At 40.5% G+C, this 24606-nt stretch overlaps 1 protein-coding gene across 2 annotated transcripts in view; it reads left to right on the forward strand.

Annotated features, from left to right (window-relative positions):
• Window positions 1-892: 892 nt before the first annotated feature.
• Window positions 893-24606, forward strand: part of LOC307026252 (cyclic nucleotide-gated channel beta-3-like) — a 91589-nt gene continuing 67875 nt past the window's right edge. For both annotated transcript variants that reach the window (XM_079661502.1, XM_079661501.1), the window contains exon 1: window positions 893-1230. The gene's annotated coding sequence lies outside the window, so the exon portion shown is untranslated. The remainder of the gene's footprint in view (window positions 1231-24606) is intronic.

Consider the following 24606-nt stretch of genomic DNA (forward strand, 5'->3'; position numbering starts at 1 on the left):
TATTGTAGCCCATTTCCCGGACACGTCTGTGAACAGTGACTTTTGATACCTGGACTCCAGCTTCAGTCCACTGTCTTTGAAGCTCCCCCAAATTCTGGAAGCGACTCTTCTTAACAATGCTGTTAAGGCTGCGGTCATCTCTCTTGGTTGTGCAGCGTTTCCTGCCACATTTCCCCCTTCCAACAGACTTTTTGTGGATGTGCTTTGAAACTGCACTCTGTGAACAGCTTGCTCTTTGAGAAATTTCTTTTTGTGTCTTACCCTCCTGATGGAGGGTGTCAATGACGGTCCTCTGGACAGCAGTCAGATCAGCAGTCTTCCCCATACTTGTGATTTAGTTTACTGAACCAAGCTGAGTGTTTTTCAAGGCTCAGGAAACCCTTGCAGGTGTTTCGAGTTAATTAGACGATTCAAGTGATTCGTTGAACACCCTACTAGTATACTTTTTCATGATATTCTAATATTTAGAGATAGGATATTTGAGTTTTCTTAAGCTGTATGCCATAATCAGAAATATTAAAATAATAAAAGGCTTGCAATATTTCAGTTGATTTGTAATGAATCCAGAATGTATGACATTTTTGTTTTTTTAATTGCATTACAGAAAATAAAGAACTTTATCACAATATTCTAATTTTCTGAGACAGTCCTGTATTGTGTACTTACATAGAGTAGACTTGGGTTAAATGTAGTCACACTACTTTTCACCACTCTACCAGCTCATTTTATACAATATGAAAATCAATAGTGCTTTACATAAAACTAAAGTATAACAACAATGATACGTGAAATACATACTGATATGGACAAGAACAATTTAAATATATACATGATAAGATAATTACTTCAGGTGCTTAAGTGAGCTGCCAACCTGGCACGTGAACTGCTGGCCCTTCTGGGACATGAGTCGAACGCACCTGTTTAGTTGCGTGGTGTCTTTGAACTGTAAGTGCAGCTGCAGACTGCATAGTATACCCATAGACTGTATAAAGTATACCATAAAGCCCGTTTTAAGCTAAACTGCATGTTGAAAGTCCAAAAGTGTCGGTCCTGAACGTTTTGTGGAGGACATATTTTTGAACCCTAATCCTACTGGTTTCTTCGACTTCTCCGAAAATTCATGTTAGAAAGCAGCTAGCTAGAAGTTGAAGATGGACATTCGCACTTTGAACCACTCTTGAGGGGGTATTCTTCGCTGGGATGCCAGGACAACTGCTTCCCTTGAACAAGGTAAGAAATTGTTTGGCAAACAATTGCTTAATAATATTAGTTTGTTGATGCTACTGTCATGTTATTGTTGTGCAGTGTTTGTGAGGTGTCATGGTGTTAGCTTAGTGCTTAGTTCTGCAAATGCTATGCTAGCTGGCTGTAGTATTAGCATTGGTATGATTTGTGAAAAGCTCTTACTGGGACTGAGCCTATTGTTGTCATTACTATATGATACTTATGTGTGTATGTGTTTGCTATTGACAGTATTGTTGTTGTTGTTGTTGTTGTTGTTGTGTTGTTTAGAGTTTTTGTTAGTTGTTTTGCAGAGGGACTATAGGTTGGCTAAAGGAAATGAAAAAAAGGAAAGTAAACGTAGAGTGTTGCACCTTGCTAATTCATTAAGTTTCCCTGTAATGTTGGCTCAATAGAAAAGTCAATAGACTATGGCTTTTGTCCCATTCAACTTAGATAGGGCACACGTTTTCAACATACTTTATATTCAGCTTATCTCAGTTTCCTGCAATTTGTCATATTTAACTTTATTAAACTTTATCTCCTTTACCTTGGTTTTGCAATGTTGAGACACTCATTGCCAACTCCATTTAGTTTTTATTTAAGTCTTCTGCTACCTATCTGAGTGAAAGCTATGCTTCATTGCACTTAAGGGTACTCTCTAATTTAAACCCTAAAAATAGACATGATGTGAAAACAGTCATTTCATAATTTGTTTGGGCAGAACTAGTTCAAATAACTGTGGTTTCATTAAGAAGAAACGCACAAATTCAGAGTTTCTCAGAACTAACTGCCAAGAAAACAATTGTTAAACTTCGTCAGATAGTATCTTGTCTGGGAAACGGACATTTAGATACATGTGTGTTTGTCATTTTTCATTGTCATATTGTTGTAGTTCAACAGTTTCTATTTTCGGGAATTTTGGAAAACACTTGAGATTTACCATTCTACATCCTTGGCTCACATTCCCTCACCCTGGACTCTCTTACAGCTTATTTATAATAGTAGCAAATTACCAGCTGTTTTACTTTTAATGTTAAATGTTGCTACCACATGCATGGATACTGCAGGTCACCCTTGAAAAAGAGATCTTTTGATCTCAAAGGGCTTTCACCTGGTTAAATAAAGGCTACAAACAAACAAACTGCATTGGATTCTGCAGTAGATTTGAATTAGCATTTGGTCATACTGTAGCCTGTAGCTTTGTATATTTAATGTGTGGCCTGGAGAATGAGCTGTATGCAAAAGCACCTGATGTAATTTAGCTGTGGATGAAATATGCATGGATCATGAGGGTAGTTACCAAGGATCTTCACTTTGATTGCTCTCGTTATCCACACTCGTTAAAGCTCGTTAGAAAAGACTCAATGTGACGCTCTCAACAGTAATATACATGCTTCAAATATGAACCCTTCCTGCCTTTTCAAAATCTCTACTTATGCACCGCTTGGCATGACTTTATGATTTGATTTAGGGCTTCATAATGGAATTTTCATTATTAATGATTCAGTGCAGGCATGATAAAACAGTGGCAGTTCGCCACAGATGGCCTTTTGTAGCAGAAACATTAAAGTACCACAAAACGGTCATTCATGCTGGCAGCAACTCAGGGTTGTCACCTGTACAGTGAGGACACAGAAAGATGTCTATTTACAGAATACACCAGTGCTGTGGAAATGTGCTGCTCAGCAGACAGTGTGTATTTATAGTAAGTAGGCGCCTGTGTTATTGTTGAGTAGCCATAGCTCTCTGACAGGGTTACTTAGCAAACCCCTGTGGGCTCAGACTATCTATCCCTTTTACAGGGAAGTCATTATAGAAGTGGATTATACACGACAGCAGAATCTCATTTCCAAACCTCTCAGGAATGCACCGGCCGAAACGTTCGGATTAAAATGCTTGGGGCAAATATGAAACATACATTTGCACTCAATGTAAGATGTATTTCTCACTGGACACACTCAACTGTATTCATTTGATGTGGACTAAAACAACCTTCGATGTACTTCTTGTTTGATAACTGATGGCATCTCAAAGATTTGGATCTGATTTTAATCTCCCTTCTAATCCCACCGCACACAGACGCCTTGACCTCCCAAATTCATGAGATCATCATTCAACCGTCTCGCTTGTGAGGGAATTAAAGCTGTTTGATGTTGAGAAAGGGAATTATAAACAGTGTATTCAAACAAAGCTCTCTAAGTATTAAGATGATTTATTTTAGAAAGTAAGATATTTTTGTCAAATCAACAGTCTTTTTTTAAATCATAGCTCAGATATAGCAAGTAGCTCAAAGAATGGTTGCCTTTTAAAACACACTTTAATAGCGTTCATTCATGCTTGAAGATGTTTTGATGACCTCATTTTCAAGTGGATTCAGTGTGTTGTGAAAGGATTTTGAGAAACCTTGTAGCTCTTGACATAAAAGAACCAAAACTGGAGGAGATTCACATCCAGCTGAGAACAAACCAGGGATTGGATTCATCTGATGTCTGAGAGCATGTGAACTAGCCCTGAATATCTGGGTTCAATAAAAGCTGCCACAAAGGTATCATATCCCAGTAAGGGAAAAGTGACAACAAAGGAAATATATGGGACATTTTTAAAGCAATCAACAGGTTTCTGAATCAGAAAATAATTCCCAGCACATGGTTCCTTCACTTTGGCCACACGTCGCACCGCTCCCTTGTTTCTGTTAAAGGAGGATCTCTGATCTTGGAGGTGAGTGGCCTCCCTGAATGTTCTCTGAACCTTTGTTGACTCCTGATGCATGACCTTTGACCCCTTCTCAGGGCCGGCTGAGGCTGTTTTTCATCTGGTGGTCACAGGTGTTTTGTCAAGCTGCTGTTTCAAAGGTCAAGAAAAAACCTTTCAGCTTAAATGCGTAACATGAAGTGTCGGTATTCCCTTTGTAAATCAAAGCACAAACGACATTAATAAAGCGGATCTAATGGCACATTGGAAGGTCATTTAGCTTGCACTGTGACCATGGTTTATGTACATATCAACTTTATAATGGAGCATCTATATTTGCTTTAGCCTCACTGTTTCCTTGTCTTTTGCGATATTGTTGAGCATCATCATAAAGAAATTGCCTTTATCCGAATCAGGTCATTCCTTAATTTGAGTGGTCACAAAAAGTCCCTGTCCCTCTCTTATTGCCTTCATGAAAATGACTTATATAAAAGAGGCTAATTAAAAATGGTACTAATTCTAACACTGAGTATGGATCTTATCTCTCTGACGATCTGTGCATTGCGTCAAAAGCAATTAAGGAAACTGGATGGGCTAAGTTGGCTTTTGTTCCCCAGTCAGTTTAATTAGTGTGATGAATTGTGTAGGAACCAGGATCTAAATGCCATTCAGAACAGAACTCATCGGAGGAAGTGTGTTTGGTGCCGTTTTAGAAAAAACGCTTTGTCTTGGACTATTTGTCCTTTTTGCAAATGGTTCTTTTGTAATAATTTGCTAAGGTACAAACCTTTTCACGTCTTTCATGCTGTGATTGAACGTGGGCTTTTTTCTCCATTTCTCTATAAATCCTCAAATTATTTTGTAATATTCTAAACTTAGATTATGTATTTCCTGTTTGTCTTCAGTATACCTCTATTTCCTCACCTGTGTGTGTGTGTGTGTGTGTGTGTGTGTGTGTGTGTGTGTGTGTGTGTGTGTGTGTGTGTGTGTGTGTGTGTGTGTGTGTGTGTGTGTGTGTGTGTGTGTGTGTGTGTGTGTGTGTGTGTGTGTGTGTGTGTGTGTGTGTGTGTGTGTGTGTGTGTGTGTGTGTGTGTGTGTGTGTGTGTGTGTGTGTGTGTGTGTGTGTGTGTGTGTGTGTGTGTGTGTGTGTGTGTGTGTGTGTGTGTGTGTGTGTGGAAATATTGATCCATTTCCAGCTACTTGAGTAGTTTCCATATTATACCGGTTGTGCTACAGTATAATGGGTTCTAAGGGAATCCTCTCAAAGGCTTCATGTTTCAGTGATTCCCCTCAGTGACCTTACATGCAATGTAAGCAACCTTAATGTGAACATGGTGATCCCCATGAGTGTTGTACAGTAATGGGGTAATATGTTAAGTACAGTATGTTCCTAAAGGTTTGACAGTATGTAGTAGAAAATGTGTGCCTAAAATGTATTAGTGGAATATAATCTAGCATTTGTTATTCCTCAGTCGTGGGGAAATGCACTATCATCACAAATCAATATTCACCTGTACTGTAGATGGTGAAGACAGTTTGATAAGGAAAGGTCACCAGCTTAGTCAGTGACTAAAGAAGCTATAATATATATATTTGTTTTTACCAAGAGTCTATCACATTCCTTTTTATGTGTCGTAAGGGTTAGTGAAACAAGTATACAATTATAGTCTATTGCAGTTACCATCAGACCTATTAACCATTAGCATCTTCCAGCTCATTGTTTTTGCAATAACCTATTATGATTATCTGATTGATGAAAATAGAAAGTCCTGTACAGGTAAATGTTAGATGTATTTCTCAGTGGATACACTCACCTGTATTAAGGCCTACATGATACATAATAATCAAACTAAAGTCTTAAACAATGCCTACAAATATATCTTTTTGGGATTGTAAAGTAAATATTTTTAGCAGCTTTTCAGTCCTTAACTAAATTAACTTTCTACAGTTTGAATATTTAGTACCAGCTGATATACAATAGCCAATACTATATGTTTTGCTCCCGCTGCTGATGTCTTTGAAGCTCTCCTATTAAAGGATGCAGTATGCTCTAACAGTGAACGTTTTAGCATACTTTTATGTAATGATATCTGACATGAAATGGTTTAGATGCTCAAACTGAATTCTTGAGGAGACCCATGGAGTTGTTTGTTATTCTATACATGTATTGTAGATATACATAACAGAGGCACATAATGTGAAGATAACCTCTTGTGCTCTGTCATACAGCTCCACGGATAACCTTCAGTGGAGAAGTAAATATAAACACAGACTGCACTGTCATGTAGGACATTTACAAATGAGTCAGAAATGATCTTCAGATTCCCTCCCATCACAGCCGGGACCAGCCTGATAAATAATACATGGTGATATGCAAACAGCTACCGTGAAAATATGTGTGTAAAAGTTTACTGCGATCACAAAAATATGCAAAAAATGTATGCAACGCTTGGGATGATATATGATCTCGACTTCCTCTGTTTATGAAAACTTAAATGTACTCCCACCCACATTAATATATATGATAGATAGATGGCATTATGTGGCCAACCCGCCCCATTAGAGTCTCATCCTCCCTCTCCTCAGCCCACCAAACCTCAACCAGGGGTCAACAACAATCTACATTTCAATTAGGGTGGAAAACGCCACTGATGGAGACCGAATGAATGTTGATGTCTCTTCGTCTGAGGGTTCAGGTTTCAGCGGCTGCTTTGGAAAAAAAGCATTTGGGGCAATTATTTCATTATCTCAAATCCGCTCACAGCGGGCCGGGTCACAGCCCCGACTGAGATTAGGCGGAACCACAATTATTACTACAATTAGAAAGCAGACAGCCCCAGCCGAAGTGTTTTGCCCCAGGAAAAACTGAATGTCAACTTAAGATCGTTATTAGAAAGCTGAAGAGAAGATTGAGAATGCAGAGAGGGACGGGGAAGGTTTTGGATATGTTTGTTTTTCACAGGCTACAGCATGAAGAAATATGTGCTTCGTTGCAAAGCCTGAAGTGTAACGGAGGATTAAACAAAACAAAAGTGGAGCCGATTGGTCGTTAAAGTTAAACTGGGTAAAACGTATCTTAACCAGCTGCTTTAAAGAAGAAGCTGAGGACGAATGAACTGAGAGTAGAAGGTTTGAAACATTGATAACGTTTATGTTAACCTCTTAGGGTTCATTGGGTTGAAAAGGTGAACTGAACCAGCTTTGATTATCGAAAAGAAATTACTCCGCCAAGCTTGTATTCATTGACTAAGTGGAAACCAATAAGAAGTGACATTTAATGCAAAGATTGAGAGGTACACCCTGTACCTAAGAACATCCAATTTGTATTAGCAATACAAATCAAGTCCAGCTGCATTTGACCTACACCATGCATCTCCAATTACTGTTAACAAAATAAGGGTGCAGATCCGTCTGTGTGAGATCAAAGAGGGAGAAGAACCAGGGGTTATAGAGGCTAGAGGAGGTGAGAGGAGATACTGGAACTTTTTGTATACTTCCCGTTGACATTTTGCTTGGTTTTGTCCCATGTAATCTTGGTTGTTACTCCTTCAAGCCTTCCAATGTTCTGGTGTTGTTTGGAACAGTCTGAAATACTTCTGAAAAAGTGGGATGATTTTTATACAGACGCAGACCAAGACTAGGTTCTCATTTGTAGTTAGTGACTATTGATTTTGCTTCTGTTGCTAGACTTCAACAGATGTAGTTATAGCGGCTGAAATGTTAATGTTTCCTACTTACTTCTTCTTAAAAGAGTATCTTGTATGCCCAATTTAATATCTATCTCTATCTAGGGCCTTCTACCTGTTTAAAAGCTGAACTAAAACTAAAATGGAGCATAGTCATGATCTTTTTAGTTTAAAATGTACAGAAAACATGTTATATTGTGATAAGTCCTAATCAACATGTGACCTATCTGCCAACTCAGGACACCACTAATAAGCACAAGGAACCTAATCTGTTTGACATTATTATACTATGGACATTCTGGTCTTCTTCTTTTTGTTGCTGTTGTGTCTTTTTTTTCCGGCCGCAACAGCAGGATCCAACTGCTAAGAAATAAGATTGTGTTTGGTTTACAATATCAAACCTGTCAGGAAAACATTTCAACGAGTGAAAAACAATCTGTATTGGTTCTACTTAGCAGCGCAGCTACGATGCTATTACTAGCACCAACAAGAGGGTTTTTAGGGAGAGGATGATAATTGGAGATCTGTAGAGGTCGCCTTCCTCACTAATTGACTCCAGCTTAGAAGAGGACCCCAGTGGACAGTTTCCCGGCACGTTCCTACCAATGGTTGATATCAATGTCGTGGTGAGGTAGCAGAAATGTCATTCGGAGATGCCAGCGTAACTAGTTTTTGATTTGTTTCACGGCAGGGGAGAAAATGGAATGAGGTCTCCAGTTCCGCTGTGTATGTGTTTCCAGCATAATAACGATAATCATAGTCATAACATTAGTGTCAAGGCGTGATAATGTTTGGTGCAGCGGCGTTAGCAGGAGCTAATGGTGCATAATGACTGTGGGTCTGTTTGCTGGGAGGTGGGATTGGTGTATTGGAGAGTGCTTTTTCAAAGGAGCAGGATGCTGAATATACAACAGATACAACCTGCAGCTTTATACAATGAAACCTTTCATGCTAGGATGCCATTTTACTCTTCACTTATTCATGTTCTCCAAACAGAAGGCACTGTTCCCTAGAGGAATTTCTTTATTTAGATGAAGATCATTAAACATCGAAATTCATTATATTATTACAAACCAATTAATCTTATTTACGACTGAATTGTTCTTGGATACATCATAGTTGTTTTTTTCTGAATATAGAACTTATAGCTATCCAGCATTATCATTTAGTCTCATTTGATCAAAGGCATGCCATCTTTTGATTAATGTCGAATTATTCCACCAATTTGTCATCCAGACGAAACAGTATTATCCCAAATAATGATCTAATCCAGAAACATTTGTATGCATTTTATTTGGTCAGTTATTCCTAATGTTTGAGTTTCATTATTCTGCAAGTCATTCATTTTCCTACCTCTCTTCCTTTCCCTCTTAATTAGCAGTCAAAGCCGTCAGCAGTAATCTCACATTCTGGAGTCACCCAGTGTTGTTTGCTGCAGGAAATCAGTGCTGAAATAATCAAGCTCATTGGAGGTGGAAGCAGCCGGTAGGCGGGTTAGCTGCTTCTGATTAGGAAACTGTCTGTCTCTGTCGACCCTCAGTGGAAGCACTCATTATCAGACTTTGGTAATATTCAGAAATGAGTCATCCTCTTTGTTGACAGAAGGAGGAATCTTGAGCAAATTGCAGCATCAGAAAATATCAATCTTAAATGAGACAAGGCGTAACGCACTCCTTTATAAACATACAGTAGGGGTGTAACGGTATACGTATTCGAACCGAAGATATTCGGTATGGGCCCTTCGGTTCGGCACACGTGTGTACCGAAGTGTACCGAAGTGTACCGAACAAATATAACGTTAAACGTAAAAAATTGAGAACGTGAAGAACTTTTTCGAGAGGCATACTATGAGAGCTGGTCACAGGGATGCGTTCAAATTTAGTCAGTAATTTGAGGAACTGTCGAAATGGCGAACGCAGATAAAGTTGAGCTCGAAAATCCTCCAGCGTCATTGAAGTCTCCGGTTTGGGAACATTTTGGTTTCGCAGTTACGTACAAGGATGACGGACAAAGACAGGTGGACCGAACCAAAGCTGTTTGTCGGCATTGTTCAACTAAAATTGGTTACGCGGCTGGCAATGCATCAAACTTGCACACTCATTTGAAAAGGCATAACCCGAACGTGAATATAATCGGTACCAAAAGAAAAAAGACTGAAGTGCAAACCCAACTCCCGCTAGCATTTAAGCCTCCACCGCTTGCAAAAAGTTCAGACCGAGCCAAAGCTATTACAAACGCCAAATATCCTTATGTTGCCATGTTAGCAAAGCGCTACCTGGCTGTATCTGCTACCTCTGTCCCTAGAGAGGGTGTTCTCCACAGCAGGAGACATTGTTAGTGCCAGCAGATCTGCCCTTTCGACAAGCAAGCAAGTCCTAATGTCAAGCTGGTTGCTTAGGTGAGTACTCGGACAGATTATTTCAGTTCATCGAAATGCTGCACCTTAATTTTTATTTTATTATATTTTGTATTTATTTGAGTGAATACATTATTCACAGTTTAATAATAATTTAAAACCCCCAACAAATATTTCATGTTTTGTGATCATTTTTTCTGCTGTACTGAAAACGTACCGAACCGTGACCCAAAAACCGAGGTACGTACCGAACCGAAATGTTCGTGAACCGTTACACCCCAAACATACAGCGTAACTAAGATGAAAGTGGATTGTAAACCATGTAAGGGTTGGATGTCTTCTATTGGTTTCAGTGTGAATCCTCCACTAGGTCAGATTAGTTTTCATCACCAGTTCTCGTATCTTTCGCAAAGGCAACTGGTGACTTTTACTGAAGTGTCCTCTCTTTAATACCCATAGATGCTTCTTTTATCTCTGTTTTAGTACACTTAATTTGTATTCACACATTAGTTGACATGGGCCCATTGCGGACATCACTTTAGTTAGCATTCTTACAGTACGGTACAGAGGGCTGGTAATGCCATCTATCACTTTTATCACGGACTCATCTGTCATCTGAGTCAGCTAAAGGTCACCGTGTGTCAGTGCTTTCGAACATGATGGACGCATGTTAGGTACTGGTGAGTGGGTTACGGCGTAACTAATCTTTACATTAAAGCAGTGCTAGTGCAACAGCAATTAGCTATGTTTTTGAACAAAGGGTTGAAGTGCAGCTCTACTTAAAGAGCTGTTGCATACTCGGCACCTTTCAGCTTCTTCCATTGCTCATACATAAGAAGTGTTTTAGCTGTTTTTTTTGTTACATTAATACAGCTACATTAAGCTGCACGAGGAACGGTCTGTTTAGGATACATGTAAGGATGCATGAATTGTGACATCTGGGCCGGAACCAATAGTTATGTAAAACATAAGTATTTGGTGGATTTTGGTTTCCTTGATATATATACTTTTGAGCCTGCAATACAGCTACTTACTCAATGAATAGTTATTACTGTTTCGACCCGCATACCAATTTGCAGAGGGTGGCCAATATCATCTGAAATTTGATGCAATACAAATTAAAATGGTTGGTCAAGGTCTTTGTACAGTTTTTTTTATTGCAGTAACTGGCCATTAGGGCCTTTTTATATAATGCCATCCCACAAATGGTCTGGCAGTGTTCTGGCCAATTTTATTATACATTCATATTTCTTACTGGCATTGAACCAGTCAAGGCTGTAACTGCACTGCTCATTGATGCTATAACCACTCCCTAATGCTTTTCGCTAAAGGTATATTTATTATGTTGTGTGGCAGAAATATATAGGCCGACGGATGGTTTGTAACTGTGAATTAAAACATTATCTTAGTTACCAACATGCCACTCTAATGATCTAAAAGTTAATAAATCGCCCGTTTGTTGATTAACTTTTGAGATAGCAGCATGCCTGGCTCCCTATGGTGCCAAATTGCTAATTATTTATGAGTAGCAGCTATATGGATGTGAAGTGCTAATGAGATGGCACCCCCTGCTTCGGCCCCCCTCCCATCAGCAGCAGCACAAGCCTAGTTTTAAAGCGTGCCATCGGCCGACACGTGCCACAGACACAGCTGCCAGCGAGGCTCCGGACATTGACTCCACGTGACTGTGAAATGGATTCCATTTTTTTTCTCAGTGTCTGATAATAAATTCAGCAGGGTAATGATAGGTGTCTGAGCTGCCTGTAGTCAGAGAACATGAATGTTTATCTCTAATGGCCAGCAGTTTGCCCATTTCAGTGCACACACAGCTCAGCATACACCAATATAACCCTTTTTACACATCTCTCCATGCTATTACTCTGCTCCCCATCACTCCATCCCTACAGGTATCTCCTCCCTTCAGTAATCTTTCCTCCACACCTTCCTTTCCCTCACTCTACCCTCTCCTCTACCTACTCCCTCCATTTTTTGCTCCAAATGCTGCCATCACTCCTTATTGAGGCCATTGCCCAGGCTCATCACGCAAAGTGCCGCTGGCTGCAGCTGAATGCATCTCTATGGGCCAGCAGTGAGAGCCAGAGGGGACAGGCCGGAGGATACATCTGCCATGACAGTAATGCACTGACTCAGCGCTCAGTGCCGAACACTGTGGCCTGAACTGGCCCCTGAGGGGTCTGGACACACATACTAACATGCATGCACACACAGGAAGTCAGCAGACACAGAAGAGTGTGCATAAACAAGTGCACAATGGACGTTTGTTTAGTTAGAAATTCCAAAATGTTGAGGAATATACAGATGCATAAACAAATACAGAATTTATCAGCTGAGAGGTGGGACAACCCCGCTCCCTTCACTGTCTCCTCTTCATGTTCACATAGAAATCCAGATGACAGCCCATTCTCCAGCGAGCGTCTGGAATACAAAAACACATCGACCCTTTGGTCATCCCTTCTCTGCCAAGATAAAATGTGCTTCCTTCCAACGGCGCCTTGTGTTTGCCTCCTTCTTCCTCAGCTTTAAGTCTGCCATCATTGTAAATTGCCTCCTTTATAAAAATATACAGTGTGAGGGATTCTTACAAACTCCCACACTTGGAGGATTTTGTGGGGATGCTGGGAGTGCTGCAGCTGTCGTCCTTACAATGACTAATGACAAAAAGACAGGTTGAGGTACTTCTGTCTTTGTTTGCGTCGGCTTCAATTGTCCCCCTGAGCAGAACAGTGATAATGTCTTTAATGGCCCAATCTCCATCAAGTTCATGAGCAAAACATGCACAGGCATGTGTGCCGATGCACACACGCTCACAATTACTGTCTCGCCCATATGCTTCGATTCCCACGTCGCCCCTTTCCTTCCTCCTCCCCCCTCTCTACTGGCCTTGATTCCTCAGCTCATCTGTGCTGCACCCTCGCGTCGCTTTCTTCTTGTCCGCTTTTGTTCCACGCCATTATTTGATGCCAAGGCCGCCCTAATGAATCGTCTCCGGTCGTACATCCTACTTTCCAAAAGCACCGTGGAAGGAAATATGTCATAGATCAACAAATGCTGGTACATCAGGCTTATGGGTAGAGAGTACACTGCAAAAAATGTTATTATTCAATTTGTTTTATATTTAACAGCAGTTTTTAAATATATACAGTATGTGAAGAACTAGAGAGTTAACCAACGCATTGTAATCAGTTTAGCCAGACCACAGTGCTACAGTAATCTACTTCAAAATACTGAACCCTATGATTTGTGAAGTGTAAAAATATATAACGTTTATAATAAATTGTGGCAAGCTTTGACTGTAATACATTTATCGGAAAGACTGGAGAGTCTTTCAAATTTAAAACTGTGAGTTTCCCTTTTGAATCAAGCAGCAAAACTTGTTCAGCATGACAGTTTGAGTTAATTTGCCATTATTGCACATCCTGCTACATAACAATGCTGAAATGATGTGACATATATCCTTTAATTCAGTCAGGGCTCGACAGTAATGGTTGCCAGGTTGCCATTGGCAACCATTCAGAAAAAATGTCAACCACTTCTTGGCCTTTGGTTGCCATCAGTGGCAACCACTTTTTAACATGAAGAAATAAGGACAGCAAACAGCTAAATGAGCACCCCAAAATACATAAATGTTAATTATTTGTTGTATTAAGAGTGATATTTAATTATTGTTGTGAGCAGTCGGAACCTGATACTTAAGTTGCACGTGCTTTGGTGTGATTACGGAGCCAGAAAGCGATGCACGTTTACTCGCGTGCGCGGTGCGCCGTGTGTTTGTTCTACAAAAAAATGGCGAAGCAATTTAAGTTGTTTGACTGTGGGGTAAAACCAAAACGTTCGTGCAAGCGCAAAATGAACCCGAACGAAAATCAAAGAGGAAATGTGTAAAGTCTTGGGAGGCGAAATATATATGTACATTCTGCTCCGTTGTGCATTCACTTCCGGTAAAAGTTCCTTCAAAATAAGATTCCTTATCTTATTACTACCAAAATAAAAGTGCAAAACGAAACTTTACCATAGGAAAATATTGGCATACAAATATAATCACTTCTATAAAACACATTTTAAATATAGTTAGACATATTAATAAATCATTTACAGCATTAATAATTATTATCTAATTCTTAACTGTGAATGGTTTTCATTTATTTAACATTAGAAATGTATTAGTCTGGCCAATCCAAGACTTCAATGCTGAAGGGCCAATGCGTCTGTGGTGGGGATCAGCACAAAGGTCAAGAAAACCCACATTTGAAAGGGAGTCAACAGAGGACAAAGAAACTAGTGACTTGCTCAATTCATTTTTGGATCTGTGAAGAACATGACAACAGCTGCACTACTGGTATTTTGTATACCAGCAATTGAGGGTGGGCAAGTTTACTACCACTTAAGTTTCAAATAATTGTGTTAATTACTTATTGTAAAGCATTTGAACATTCTTTTGTGTCACATTTTAATATTAAGTTGATGTATAACTGTATAGTATCTTAATTATTTAAAATATAAGGTGACTAGAAATGGCAACCGTATTTTCAGTTTTGGCAACCAAAAGCTGGTGCCTGGTGGCCAGCCTGGCAACCACTTTTAAAAGTTAGCGTTGAGCCCTGTCAGTACAATTTTACTTGATCCCAAATCAGTTACCAGATGTTTTCGTCTCCCAGAACTAACAGTATGCGTCAGATCTGAGTCAGCAACAACTGTTAGCATTTGAAAGCTACATTCCAAAAGAAAAAGTGATTTCATTACATGTAGTTAATGCAAGTGTCTAAATACTTCTTCACAAATGACGGGTTGGGTCATATCAAGTTGAATTGCATGGATAAAGATTAAGGTGGTCACTTTTTGCAGTGCAATAGAATAATAGAAAGGAACAGGAAGTGGAGGAAGCTGACCTCACTCTGAGCCAAACAGACAGTAAAGAGTCATCTGTGTTTGTGTGCTTGGCAGCAGGCAGAGCTTGTGTACACACCGCCGTGGAGGCCTAATAATATTTTCCAAAGGAGATGAATGTTTTTTTCTTTTTTGTAGTTGCTCACATGGACCTGAAACCCTTTTGCTGAACTAAGGGAACAGATGGGATGTGTGTTGTTAACGGTGGCTCAGACAGCAGAGGCCTGTACTACGAAGCCGGGTTTTCGCTTGGCAAGCTAACTTCAGGGAAAACTCTGCGTTTCTGGTCCTACGACGCTGGTTCACTTCTTAGCGGGGTAGATCTCTATGGTCACTTATGCTGAACGGAGTTTAAAGCAATCAAGTCATATTACAGGATAAAGGAAATACAGAAAAACTGCCATTGCAGGAAAGACGGCCGGCAAAAATCAACTGACTGTGAACGTAGAATATCACCTCCCATCTTCAGAGCAATCTGACTAATAAAACATTAGCGTTAAGAAAGCTAACTTAAATATCTGCCACAAGTTAACATAAGTTATTGGATCAAATTAGCATTACGTACAGTCCGCGGCACTGTGAGTGCAGACGTCGATGTGTCCCATTATCATTCATATCACATCATAATGTATCATATGTTTCCTTATTTGAGTCAGCTGAGCCGTATCTGGCCGTGCAACACTCACAGTGTCACATACTGTATGCAGAAGTATTATTTTAAGCAACACATTAAGTTGACGAAACACTCGAGTCAAATGTAATTAAAGTCAGATGGTGTCTTAGACGGGGCAGTGATATCATAAACCTGTTAATGTACGCATTCAAACCCTTTTTCTTTTACCAGCTGTATTCACCTTGCAGGTGCAACTATGTGGCTTGTATCCTGGATAAAGTGTTTAAGTCATGGATGTTTAACTTCTTCATATTTGTCTAATATTATAGTTGACTTTTCATTCAGGAAGTATGACGCTGCGCTGTCAGTACGCTTCTCCATGTTGGTGATTGGTAAAATTTTGCTAGCCCTGCCCCTTTCATGTGAATGCGCACTCAGCCGTACGGAGAAACCCTGGCTTGAGTTACCGAGTTGATAACCAGCGTCGTAGGACCGCTTAGCGAGAGCGCGTTTGTTTTGGATTAGGTAACTCAAACATATCCAGGGTATGTTGAACTGGTTTCATAGTACAGGCCTTAGGTCTGCGCTGTGTTCCTAGTCCTACTTAAAGGAAAGAGTATCAGCTAGTTGGCCTTACAGGAGTGTTTCGGTGGATGCTTGGTCAACTGATCAAAAAAGGCCAAATATCTTTATCGTGTAGAGTGGATCACCAGGTTAATCTAAAAAAAGAAAAAGTTTGTTCAAATTTGCAATAGAACACTGGGCACTTCAGAGAGCAGGAAAAAAGCATTCAATGGAGATTCAGCTGTTTGTTTACTGCAGTTTAAAAAGAATCTTCAATGTTTTCTATGATTCATTAAATTGCCAGTTTACTTTGCTCCAAAGGATTTCAATGTAATTACTGTGGAAACAACAGAATGTGTTGTGGGGGGAATTTACAACAACACAGGGCTACGTGTAGTCTGACAAAACATCTGCATTTTTATGCATTTGTCTTATTTTATTTTTATAAATAGGCCACCTTCTGCAGTGTAGAAAGATGTGAGAGAGTAAATGAAAAACATGATACCCAACCATTAAGTTGACATATGTTGTGTAATTAAAAAAAAAAAAAAAAACATTGATCAAATGCACCTCTGCAATTGGATAATTTGGCACTTAAACAGACGTTCAGCCACTTAAGGGAAGCCATTTCAGTTGGTTTTCACTCATTATCACGAGTTACATCATTTGTTTTATGTGTTGCCACACTATAACGTCACCAGAAATCCGGATGTTTTAAGCCAGTCAAGAAAAGTTATTGCTGGGACTAAGGCACATTTAAAGCATAAACACCACAGCTCTGTCGTTACAGCACAATCAACAGGATGAGATTGTTTGCCCATAATGCATTGGCTGCAGAGGCCTGGTTACCTTTACCCAGCTCTTTAATGAGTCAGTGGTAGCTGGCTGTTGGGGAACAAGGGAACTCAGTGAAACGTGATTGAATATCAATGGAATATAATGGGTCCCATTGATCTCTGTTCTGGATACAGAGGGGGAGCAGGCTGCAAAATGACCCCATTTAACTATAATGTGTGAAGCCCCAGTCATCGAATCACCATTCCAGCATACAAAGTCAGCATGCCAAACTGTCCGGCAAATCTGATAGCTTGTGACTGACAGCAAGATTTATTGTGTAGATGGAGAAGGCTGAACAAGTAGTGCTGCTTCTGGGCTTCATTACTCACTTAAGGACTCCTTGCTGCTGGATAGTAGAACAGATAAGGTAACATTATATTTACATTTCCCCAAATAACAAATTACTGTATAGATTTCTGTCCTGGTTCAGTAGGCTAATTCAAACAGCGTATTCCCGTAATCACCTCCTGTAAATAGTGCTCTAAAGTTAAGTTCACCCCAGAAACTATAATTTTCTCCATTCCAATTGGTTTTCATCTGGATCAGTGGTTTCCACTTTTGGTTTAGCCAGGCATGCTCTCAGCTCGCCCGACTACTGTTGAGCTACAGGCATTTCAACATAAAGTAGAAGTGGCATTGGTTTTACAGCAACAAAGTAAGACGGGAACCAAAGCTATCAACAAGCAAACAACTCATAAACTGTCCTGCAGTTTGTTTCTTCTAAATTGCGATTGGTGTGGAAGTTTGCAGCAAATTCTGGTAAATGACAAAAACACATTAACACACACACTAGCTATGCTACACTACAGGGTTGAATGTTGTTTTAATGCTCATACTTTGCAGCTGATTGAGATGTTTATGTATTCTCTCATGAAACCTTTCGTGCTTGACTTTTGAAAGTGAAGATTGAAATTAAGCAAATGGAAAAATAAATTCCCCACTTGAAGTTCCCAGGCTGAAAATGAAACTTCTCTCAACACGATTATTGAAAGAGCATAAAAACAGGTGGCTGTGTGTGTTCTCATGCACAGATCTGCTAGCTGTGTGTCAGACCCTCCCAGGCTGTCTGGCTGGCCCAAAGGTCATGGTTGGCTGTCTTCAATGACACATCTGTCTCTCTCTGAAAGCCCTGCAGTCCAAAGAGCAGCTCTGGTTACCTGAGGGGCCTCCCCCGTACTCTGAGCCCTTATCAAAGCAGGGAATGGGGCCACGTTTCAGACATCCAGAGGAAGGAGAGAGGGGAGCTGATGAGAGACTGTTGTTCTTCTCTTTACTTTCGATACATCTCAATAGTTAGAGGAATTGCGCCTGAATCTATTTCTGTTGCTTTTGTGATTCGTAAAAGATAAAGCCAAAGAAATTAAGGGTGAAAGTGAGAAGGGGCGACCTTACCTGTAGATCAAAAGAAAATGACCTTCAATAAGACTATATAATAGCCTGAAATGATCAGGTGCTGACAGTCTCCTGTCATTAGGAAGCCATGACGAGGTGACATGAGGACAGATTAGAAGGAAACACAGGAAGAGAAAGAGGCTGAGGGTGAGCTTATGGACATATTTTCTTTTTGTGCCCTTTCATCTTTGAGAATGGAATTTTGTTAGCTGCAATTATATTCTGTCCTTGCTGGCATCCATTTGGTCATTTCACGGGGCTCCATGACTCCACTTGCACTGTGATGTTTATGGTGAATGAATTTGACACTGCATTTAGGCAAGTGTAATCGTGTAGTGGCCTCTTGGTCTCTTAACAATGTTATTTGGCAGAATAGCACACTCAATATAAGGGCCTCTTTAAAAAACACTCGATTTCTCCTCTTTCTTTCATCCCTTTTGCAGTAGGAGCTCACATTGCTCAAAGGCCTTTTATCCTTTGTTTTTCTTGAAATAAAAGTATCATACACTTCCTTACCATCATGATCCAAAAACGTTTCAAGGATTTCAAAAACAGCTTTTTGACTGCAGGTCATCTACCCTAAGTTTGAGACTACCACAGTCTGAAGGTGGAGCCAGCTGTGAGCTTACACTTTGAGGATGAACACATCCCAAGGGCAAAACAAACTCCTTCCCTGCAGCAACAACACACTTCAGCAGATGGATCATTTAATGTGAAAGCAAAACACTTTTCTCCAGTCCTCAATTTGCTGCGCCTCTATCGCTCATATCTCCTACATTGCTTTTCTCGTCGTCCACATGCTCTTTCTCATTTTCTCTCTTTTAGTCTCCATCAGGTCTTTGTCGCTGGCTCTTTACCTCTTTTTCCATCCTTCTCTCCTCCCTGCTGCTCCATCTGGTGGGATTGTCACAGGAGGGTCATCAGAAAATGCTCAAATATCCAGATGCCTTCTATTACAAAAATGCATCTCAGAACAATTGGCTTTCAAGGCAACCATGCAAGACGAGGCAGAGACGAACATCGTTGGCCGCTTTGTAACACTTCCGCCTGAACACCAGCTGGCGTCACTTAATTGCCTATTCTGGTGGTCCGAGATACACCTCTATCCCCAAAGCTGTGAGGGCTCTTGACTTTGTGTAAAGGTGGGCAGCAAAGATTAAAGCCTAAGGATTCCATACAGTATGCTTTTGAGCAACTCTTGGCAATTGTCGATAAAAATCTCCTTCCGTCTTGGAATGGAGTTGTATAAACGTTGGTGTGCCAGTTTTTCCCCATCATTGCTCAGGAAAATGAGAATCTGTAAATGTTTCATTGTTCAGTCCTGATTGTTACACTTTCTAATGTATGGACTCAGCATGAAGACGAGTTCACACTACCAAAGAGCTAGAGACTGACTTCAGTCACATTGTAAATCACGCCTGATGTCCTACAACCTTGCAGAGCCTTAAGATCCAAATATATCTCCTTCTTCCTGTCTCCCTGCTGAAAGGCGACCACTTCTCTCAGGATGGAGGCATCCTGCAAACAGCGGTGTAATGTCGTGGAACAAACTCCCTCTAGGCTCAGAGTAGCAGCCCATTTTGTCTGCTCAATCTAGTCAACCACTGACAACAAGATTTACGAGTGAAATAAAGGCAGCCATCGGTTCCGGGTAAACAATGGAAATCAGAGGAAGAGGGATATAGCCTGTCTTTCATTGTTTTTAAAGGGACACAACACAAAAACGCCGCTGGCAAGAACTTAAACACGTTTCCCTGTTGATGAATCCAAAAGGCCTCCTAGAAAATCAGAGCTGGCTTTGAGGATAAAGTGTTGCTGCAAAAAGTAAGAACAGTAGGTAATCAAATATGGACTTTTGAATAGGCTACCATTCAGAGTTATAGGGTATAAAAAGATCAAATAATGTCCCTGCCAGTAGCCATCACCAGATGCTTGAAGTTGGTTTGCACCGAAGTATTATCCAGTAACATAAACTGCACACACTCATAGAGACCTTCATGGAGGCCAAGATGATGTCAGGCAGAATGAGCTGTTGTTGGAAGGAAAGAGGAAGAGGAGGGTGGGGCTCTGAAACCTTTGTTGTGGATCCGGAACAGGTGGCTCATGTTTTTATACTAAATCTATTTCAACAACACACCTTCTCCCCCCCCCCCCCCACAACCCAATCTACCCCGGGATTTACTTTGTAATGAACTAAAACAGTGAGTTTGTATCCTGTTTCAATTCCCCAACCCCCTCCAGTCGTTATTCGCCTAATTACCGTCATCCAATTCTCCAGTTCCTGTGCTCTTCCTAGCATGTAACTAAGCGTCATGCTACTGTACAGTGCTAGTTTTCACTAAGAGTGCAGCTCAATCTAGAATTTGAATTACTTTTATTACATTTTTCAAGGTTTCGTAAGACATTACAAAATCTAATTATATTCTACTGATTGAGTGTAAATGTTTGCTACATTTCCATTCCATTGAACCATATATTTAGTATTATGGCCCAGCTGCCTGGGAAATGGCTCACGGCAGTCGGCTGTATAATGATTTAGCCACCACAATAAGCAGTTGGATTGCATTTCCTTTTTTCCTGTTGTTTGCCCTCCTGCTTTCAAAGAGGACCCGGCACCGGGCAGGGCAACCAGTCATCTCTTTCCTTTACTCAGAGAAGTGTTGAACAAACTCTCGTAAGGAATTGATAGGGACGACAGGATAAAAGTCCAAATGAATGAAGCGTAAATCCACTAGGAGTAGCTAATCCTGAAACACTATGGCAGTTTGACAAAAATCCATCCCGAAGATTTCCAAATCTCCACCAAGCTTGAGATGAGGACACAAAATGCAATTAAACACTTCAAATGGCCACCCTCAGTATCACATCATTGATGTACAGTATGCCGTAGAAAGAAGTTTGGGTAAAAGTCTGCATAACCTTTAAACTCCAAGAGGTTGCAACAGATCAGAAAGGATGATGCAAATAAGAAGTAGACAGTTTGCTGTTCTTAGAGGTCTATCAGTATTCTGGCAGAGCCTGTAAAGTTTCTCATGTGTTCTACATTACAGGGAGTGTCTCAGGGATAACTGATATAAAAAGGGTGTTGTTGGGAGAATGAATATTAATCTAATTTAGGGATGGATCGATCCCATCCCCGAGATTGGCTTTGAGCAGACCAGGTGTTGCGCATGACGTAACTGTTCCACATTAATTTCAGTGTTTCTTTGGTTATCAGTTACATTCATAATGTCATGGCTGGCTGTTGACCCGGTCAGTACTGCAGAGATCCCAGCCAGATGCTATCTGCTGTCAAAACAACCCCAGTGAGGTCCATGTAGTACGCTATACAAAGTTTAGGGTACTCTAATGCAGGCGTTAGGGATACAGTTGGGCTTTAATGAAACACGCATAAGATTTGCTTTATTGGAAATATCGGTTCTATTCATTTTGGAGACGGGTTCATAGAAAGTCAAAGTTAATCCCTACTGATTTGATGTTACTGTTATTCTTTGATATGTCCTTCGTGAGTACTGGTGGTACTCTGTATGGACAGAATAAATGAAGATACCACAATCAGCATTGAGATAAAAGGGTTGGATTTGTGAAAGACGAAAAGCCGATGCATGTTTGATACGTTGAGGTGCAATCAAAAGAAATCTGTGTAAACTTGTAAAGGTATATCATATTATACTCAGTTAGCTTCTTTAGCTGCGGAGGATCTACATGATATTTGTCTTGTTTTTTGAAGCAGTGGTTGAGACGGCCTCGCCCACGGGAGAGCAGAACTGGGTCAGGGATATTATTTGGATGCCTGGCCCATTATTTGATGAAGTGCTTAAAGTTTCCCTGAGGTCCAAGACAAGATTCTCTAATATGATTTCCCTACTGGCTAATTACATTATGAATAATTTGTTGCCAGTCCACCCTGGCTCTCACATGTGGAGCATGAATTGATACAGAAGAGTGGAAGTGTGTATGCGTGTGTGTGTCGGGCTCATAACACTAGAGAGGGAGGAATACAGAATTAAACAGAAAAGAGGGAAAAAAGATCAGTCTTAGCGACAGAGGAGAGCATGGAAGATGACAAGGTAACTGATGTAATGTCAGAGCAGCAGGCTAAAAGGGGCTCTACAAATGGGCCCTTCCCTTGACGACAGAAGATAATAAGACAAGATAATGCATAGCTTTCTAATACAATCGTAATGAGAGTGAATCTATGCTGTAGCTCTCGTGTGCAGATCATGCAGTCTGGAATAAAAATGCAAATTGTCTTTCCGATCAGTTTACTCTTAAAACCTGTTGCCAAAATGGGGTCCCAGAATTTAGTTCATTAGGTTAGCTATTTTTATGTCCTTCAAATGTGTTTGCTTTACTCACAGGGGGCTGCCTGCTCAAAGCACATAGACAGAATAGAGTGGTGCAGGAATAAGTCATACAAAATTGAAAAAGAGTTAGCATTCCTGTTTCCTTCTCTCGAAGTGTTTTTGTACGTGTTTTTGGTTAGATGCCTGAAAAAGGTTATGCGGTTAACACAAGGTTAAGAGATTTTCAAGTTTTGTTTTGTGACACAAAAAACGTCAATAAATACCCCACTTTTAAATTGTTGAAGCTTCTATGTTGCATAAAAAAACAGCTGTTGCTAACAAGTAACTAAATGAGAGCACTAAACGTCATCAAGCCAAACATTAGGCTCCTTTGGCTTAGCGGTTTAAGCCATGCAACGGTGATGTCGTTTGTTTGTAGCCCAACGATTAGCTTTTCTACTTCTGGCGATTGCATTTATGCATTAAAAATCACAAAAGTTGTTTTACAGCTATTCAAAATCCAATGGAATAGTCTTTGAAATGCTTACTTCTGGGTGTCTATACAAACATATAGCGTCACTGCACCCCTTTATGTTCTACAAATGTTTAATGTGACACTGAATGGTTCGTTCACAAAACAAGAACACAGACGGAAAGAAAAACTGGATAATGTTAGAGCTCTGCAACAAATGTGTTTGTTTGTTTTTGCCAATGAATGATTCACTTGACTCATCACTCAGCAGCTGTGAGGCATGTGGGGGGGGGGGGGCGGGCTGAGCCTGGGCCTGGGAGGTGAGCCATGCTGCGTGAGGCGGCTCCTCCTTCATCCCTTTGGGTGTTTTTGACGCTGCCGCTGACACAGTGTAATTTGTTTCCTTTCTGTTGTTTCCTTTTGTCATCCATCTAATCGAGTGGCTGCGCCCGTGTGTTTTCTTCCCCGTGCTGTCATGTAATTGGTTTGCGAGGTGGCTTTTTGTTTGTGACAGTTATGCAGCATATATGGCGAAGATGAATGGACACTGTCCTAAAACTCCCTTTTTAAAAAACGATTGCAGCGTGGTGGCATTAAATGAGTGTCTCATTCAAAGAGTAGACAAACTGAAACAGTGGTTTCCTATTTGTACTTTCACTACCAGTATGAACTGGGCTCTTCTGTGTTTGCAGCATGATTGGAACGTATGAAATAAGAAATTGACAACATACCGTCTTTCCCTAAATGTGACCCTAAATTCAGATTTTTGCAGCTTTGTTTCTTCATTCAATTAAAAGAAGGCATTCCTAAAAAAAACATATTTGCTTTGGAAATCCTGATGATATAGGATAGACACAAAAGTAAAACTCCCTTATGAAAAATGTCCCTATTAGGCCTTGTGTTATTGCATCCGGTGGTGGTCTACGTGCTGCATGGAGACAAATTCACTGTCTTTTTTCAACCGTTTTTTATTAGTGTTCAAATGTCCAGGGTTTCCACCAGCTTATTAACCGGTGGAAAACATTTACTCACCGTGGCATCCCTAGTTTCAACGACAAGAGACCAAGAGGATTTATTATCACAATTCACCCTCTTTTTGTTTGTGTGTGGGTGCCTTATAGCATCCCAGGTCTTTATCCGTCCTTCAGGTTGGTGGTTAAGTGACGGATAGATGATCTGAGCAGAGGACAGCAGGGGTAGAGATCACACAGAGGACTGAGAAACTCAACCTTTGTGAGGGTGAGGCTCGGAGAGTGAGACGAGGATCCAGCAGGAGAAATCGACAGAGCCTCAGGAGGATGGGCAGACCATTGAGAAAATGAGTGTGAGGAATGTCATGCTCATGAGCAGTGGCATGGAGGGAGAATAGCTGCAGGAGATGAGAGCTTCAGAGTGATGGGGGCATGAGAGGAAGAGAGGGCAAAGAAATACTAGAGAACATGCTTTTATGAAGGAAGAAAGGACTGAACTACAAAGACATGATCCGTTCTTTGCTGGATTCCACTTGTATCTGCTTGGATGGCAGAGTTCTGTGTACATGGGGAAAACTTGCACCTGTTTCATCAAACTAATTGTTGCTG

This window comes from Notothenia rossii (genome assembly GCF_949606895.1).
Source record: "Notothenia rossii genome assembly, chromosome: 12".
Taxonomy (NCBI): Eukaryota; Metazoa; Chordata; class Actinopteri; order Perciformes; family Nototheniidae; genus Notothenia; species Notothenia rossii.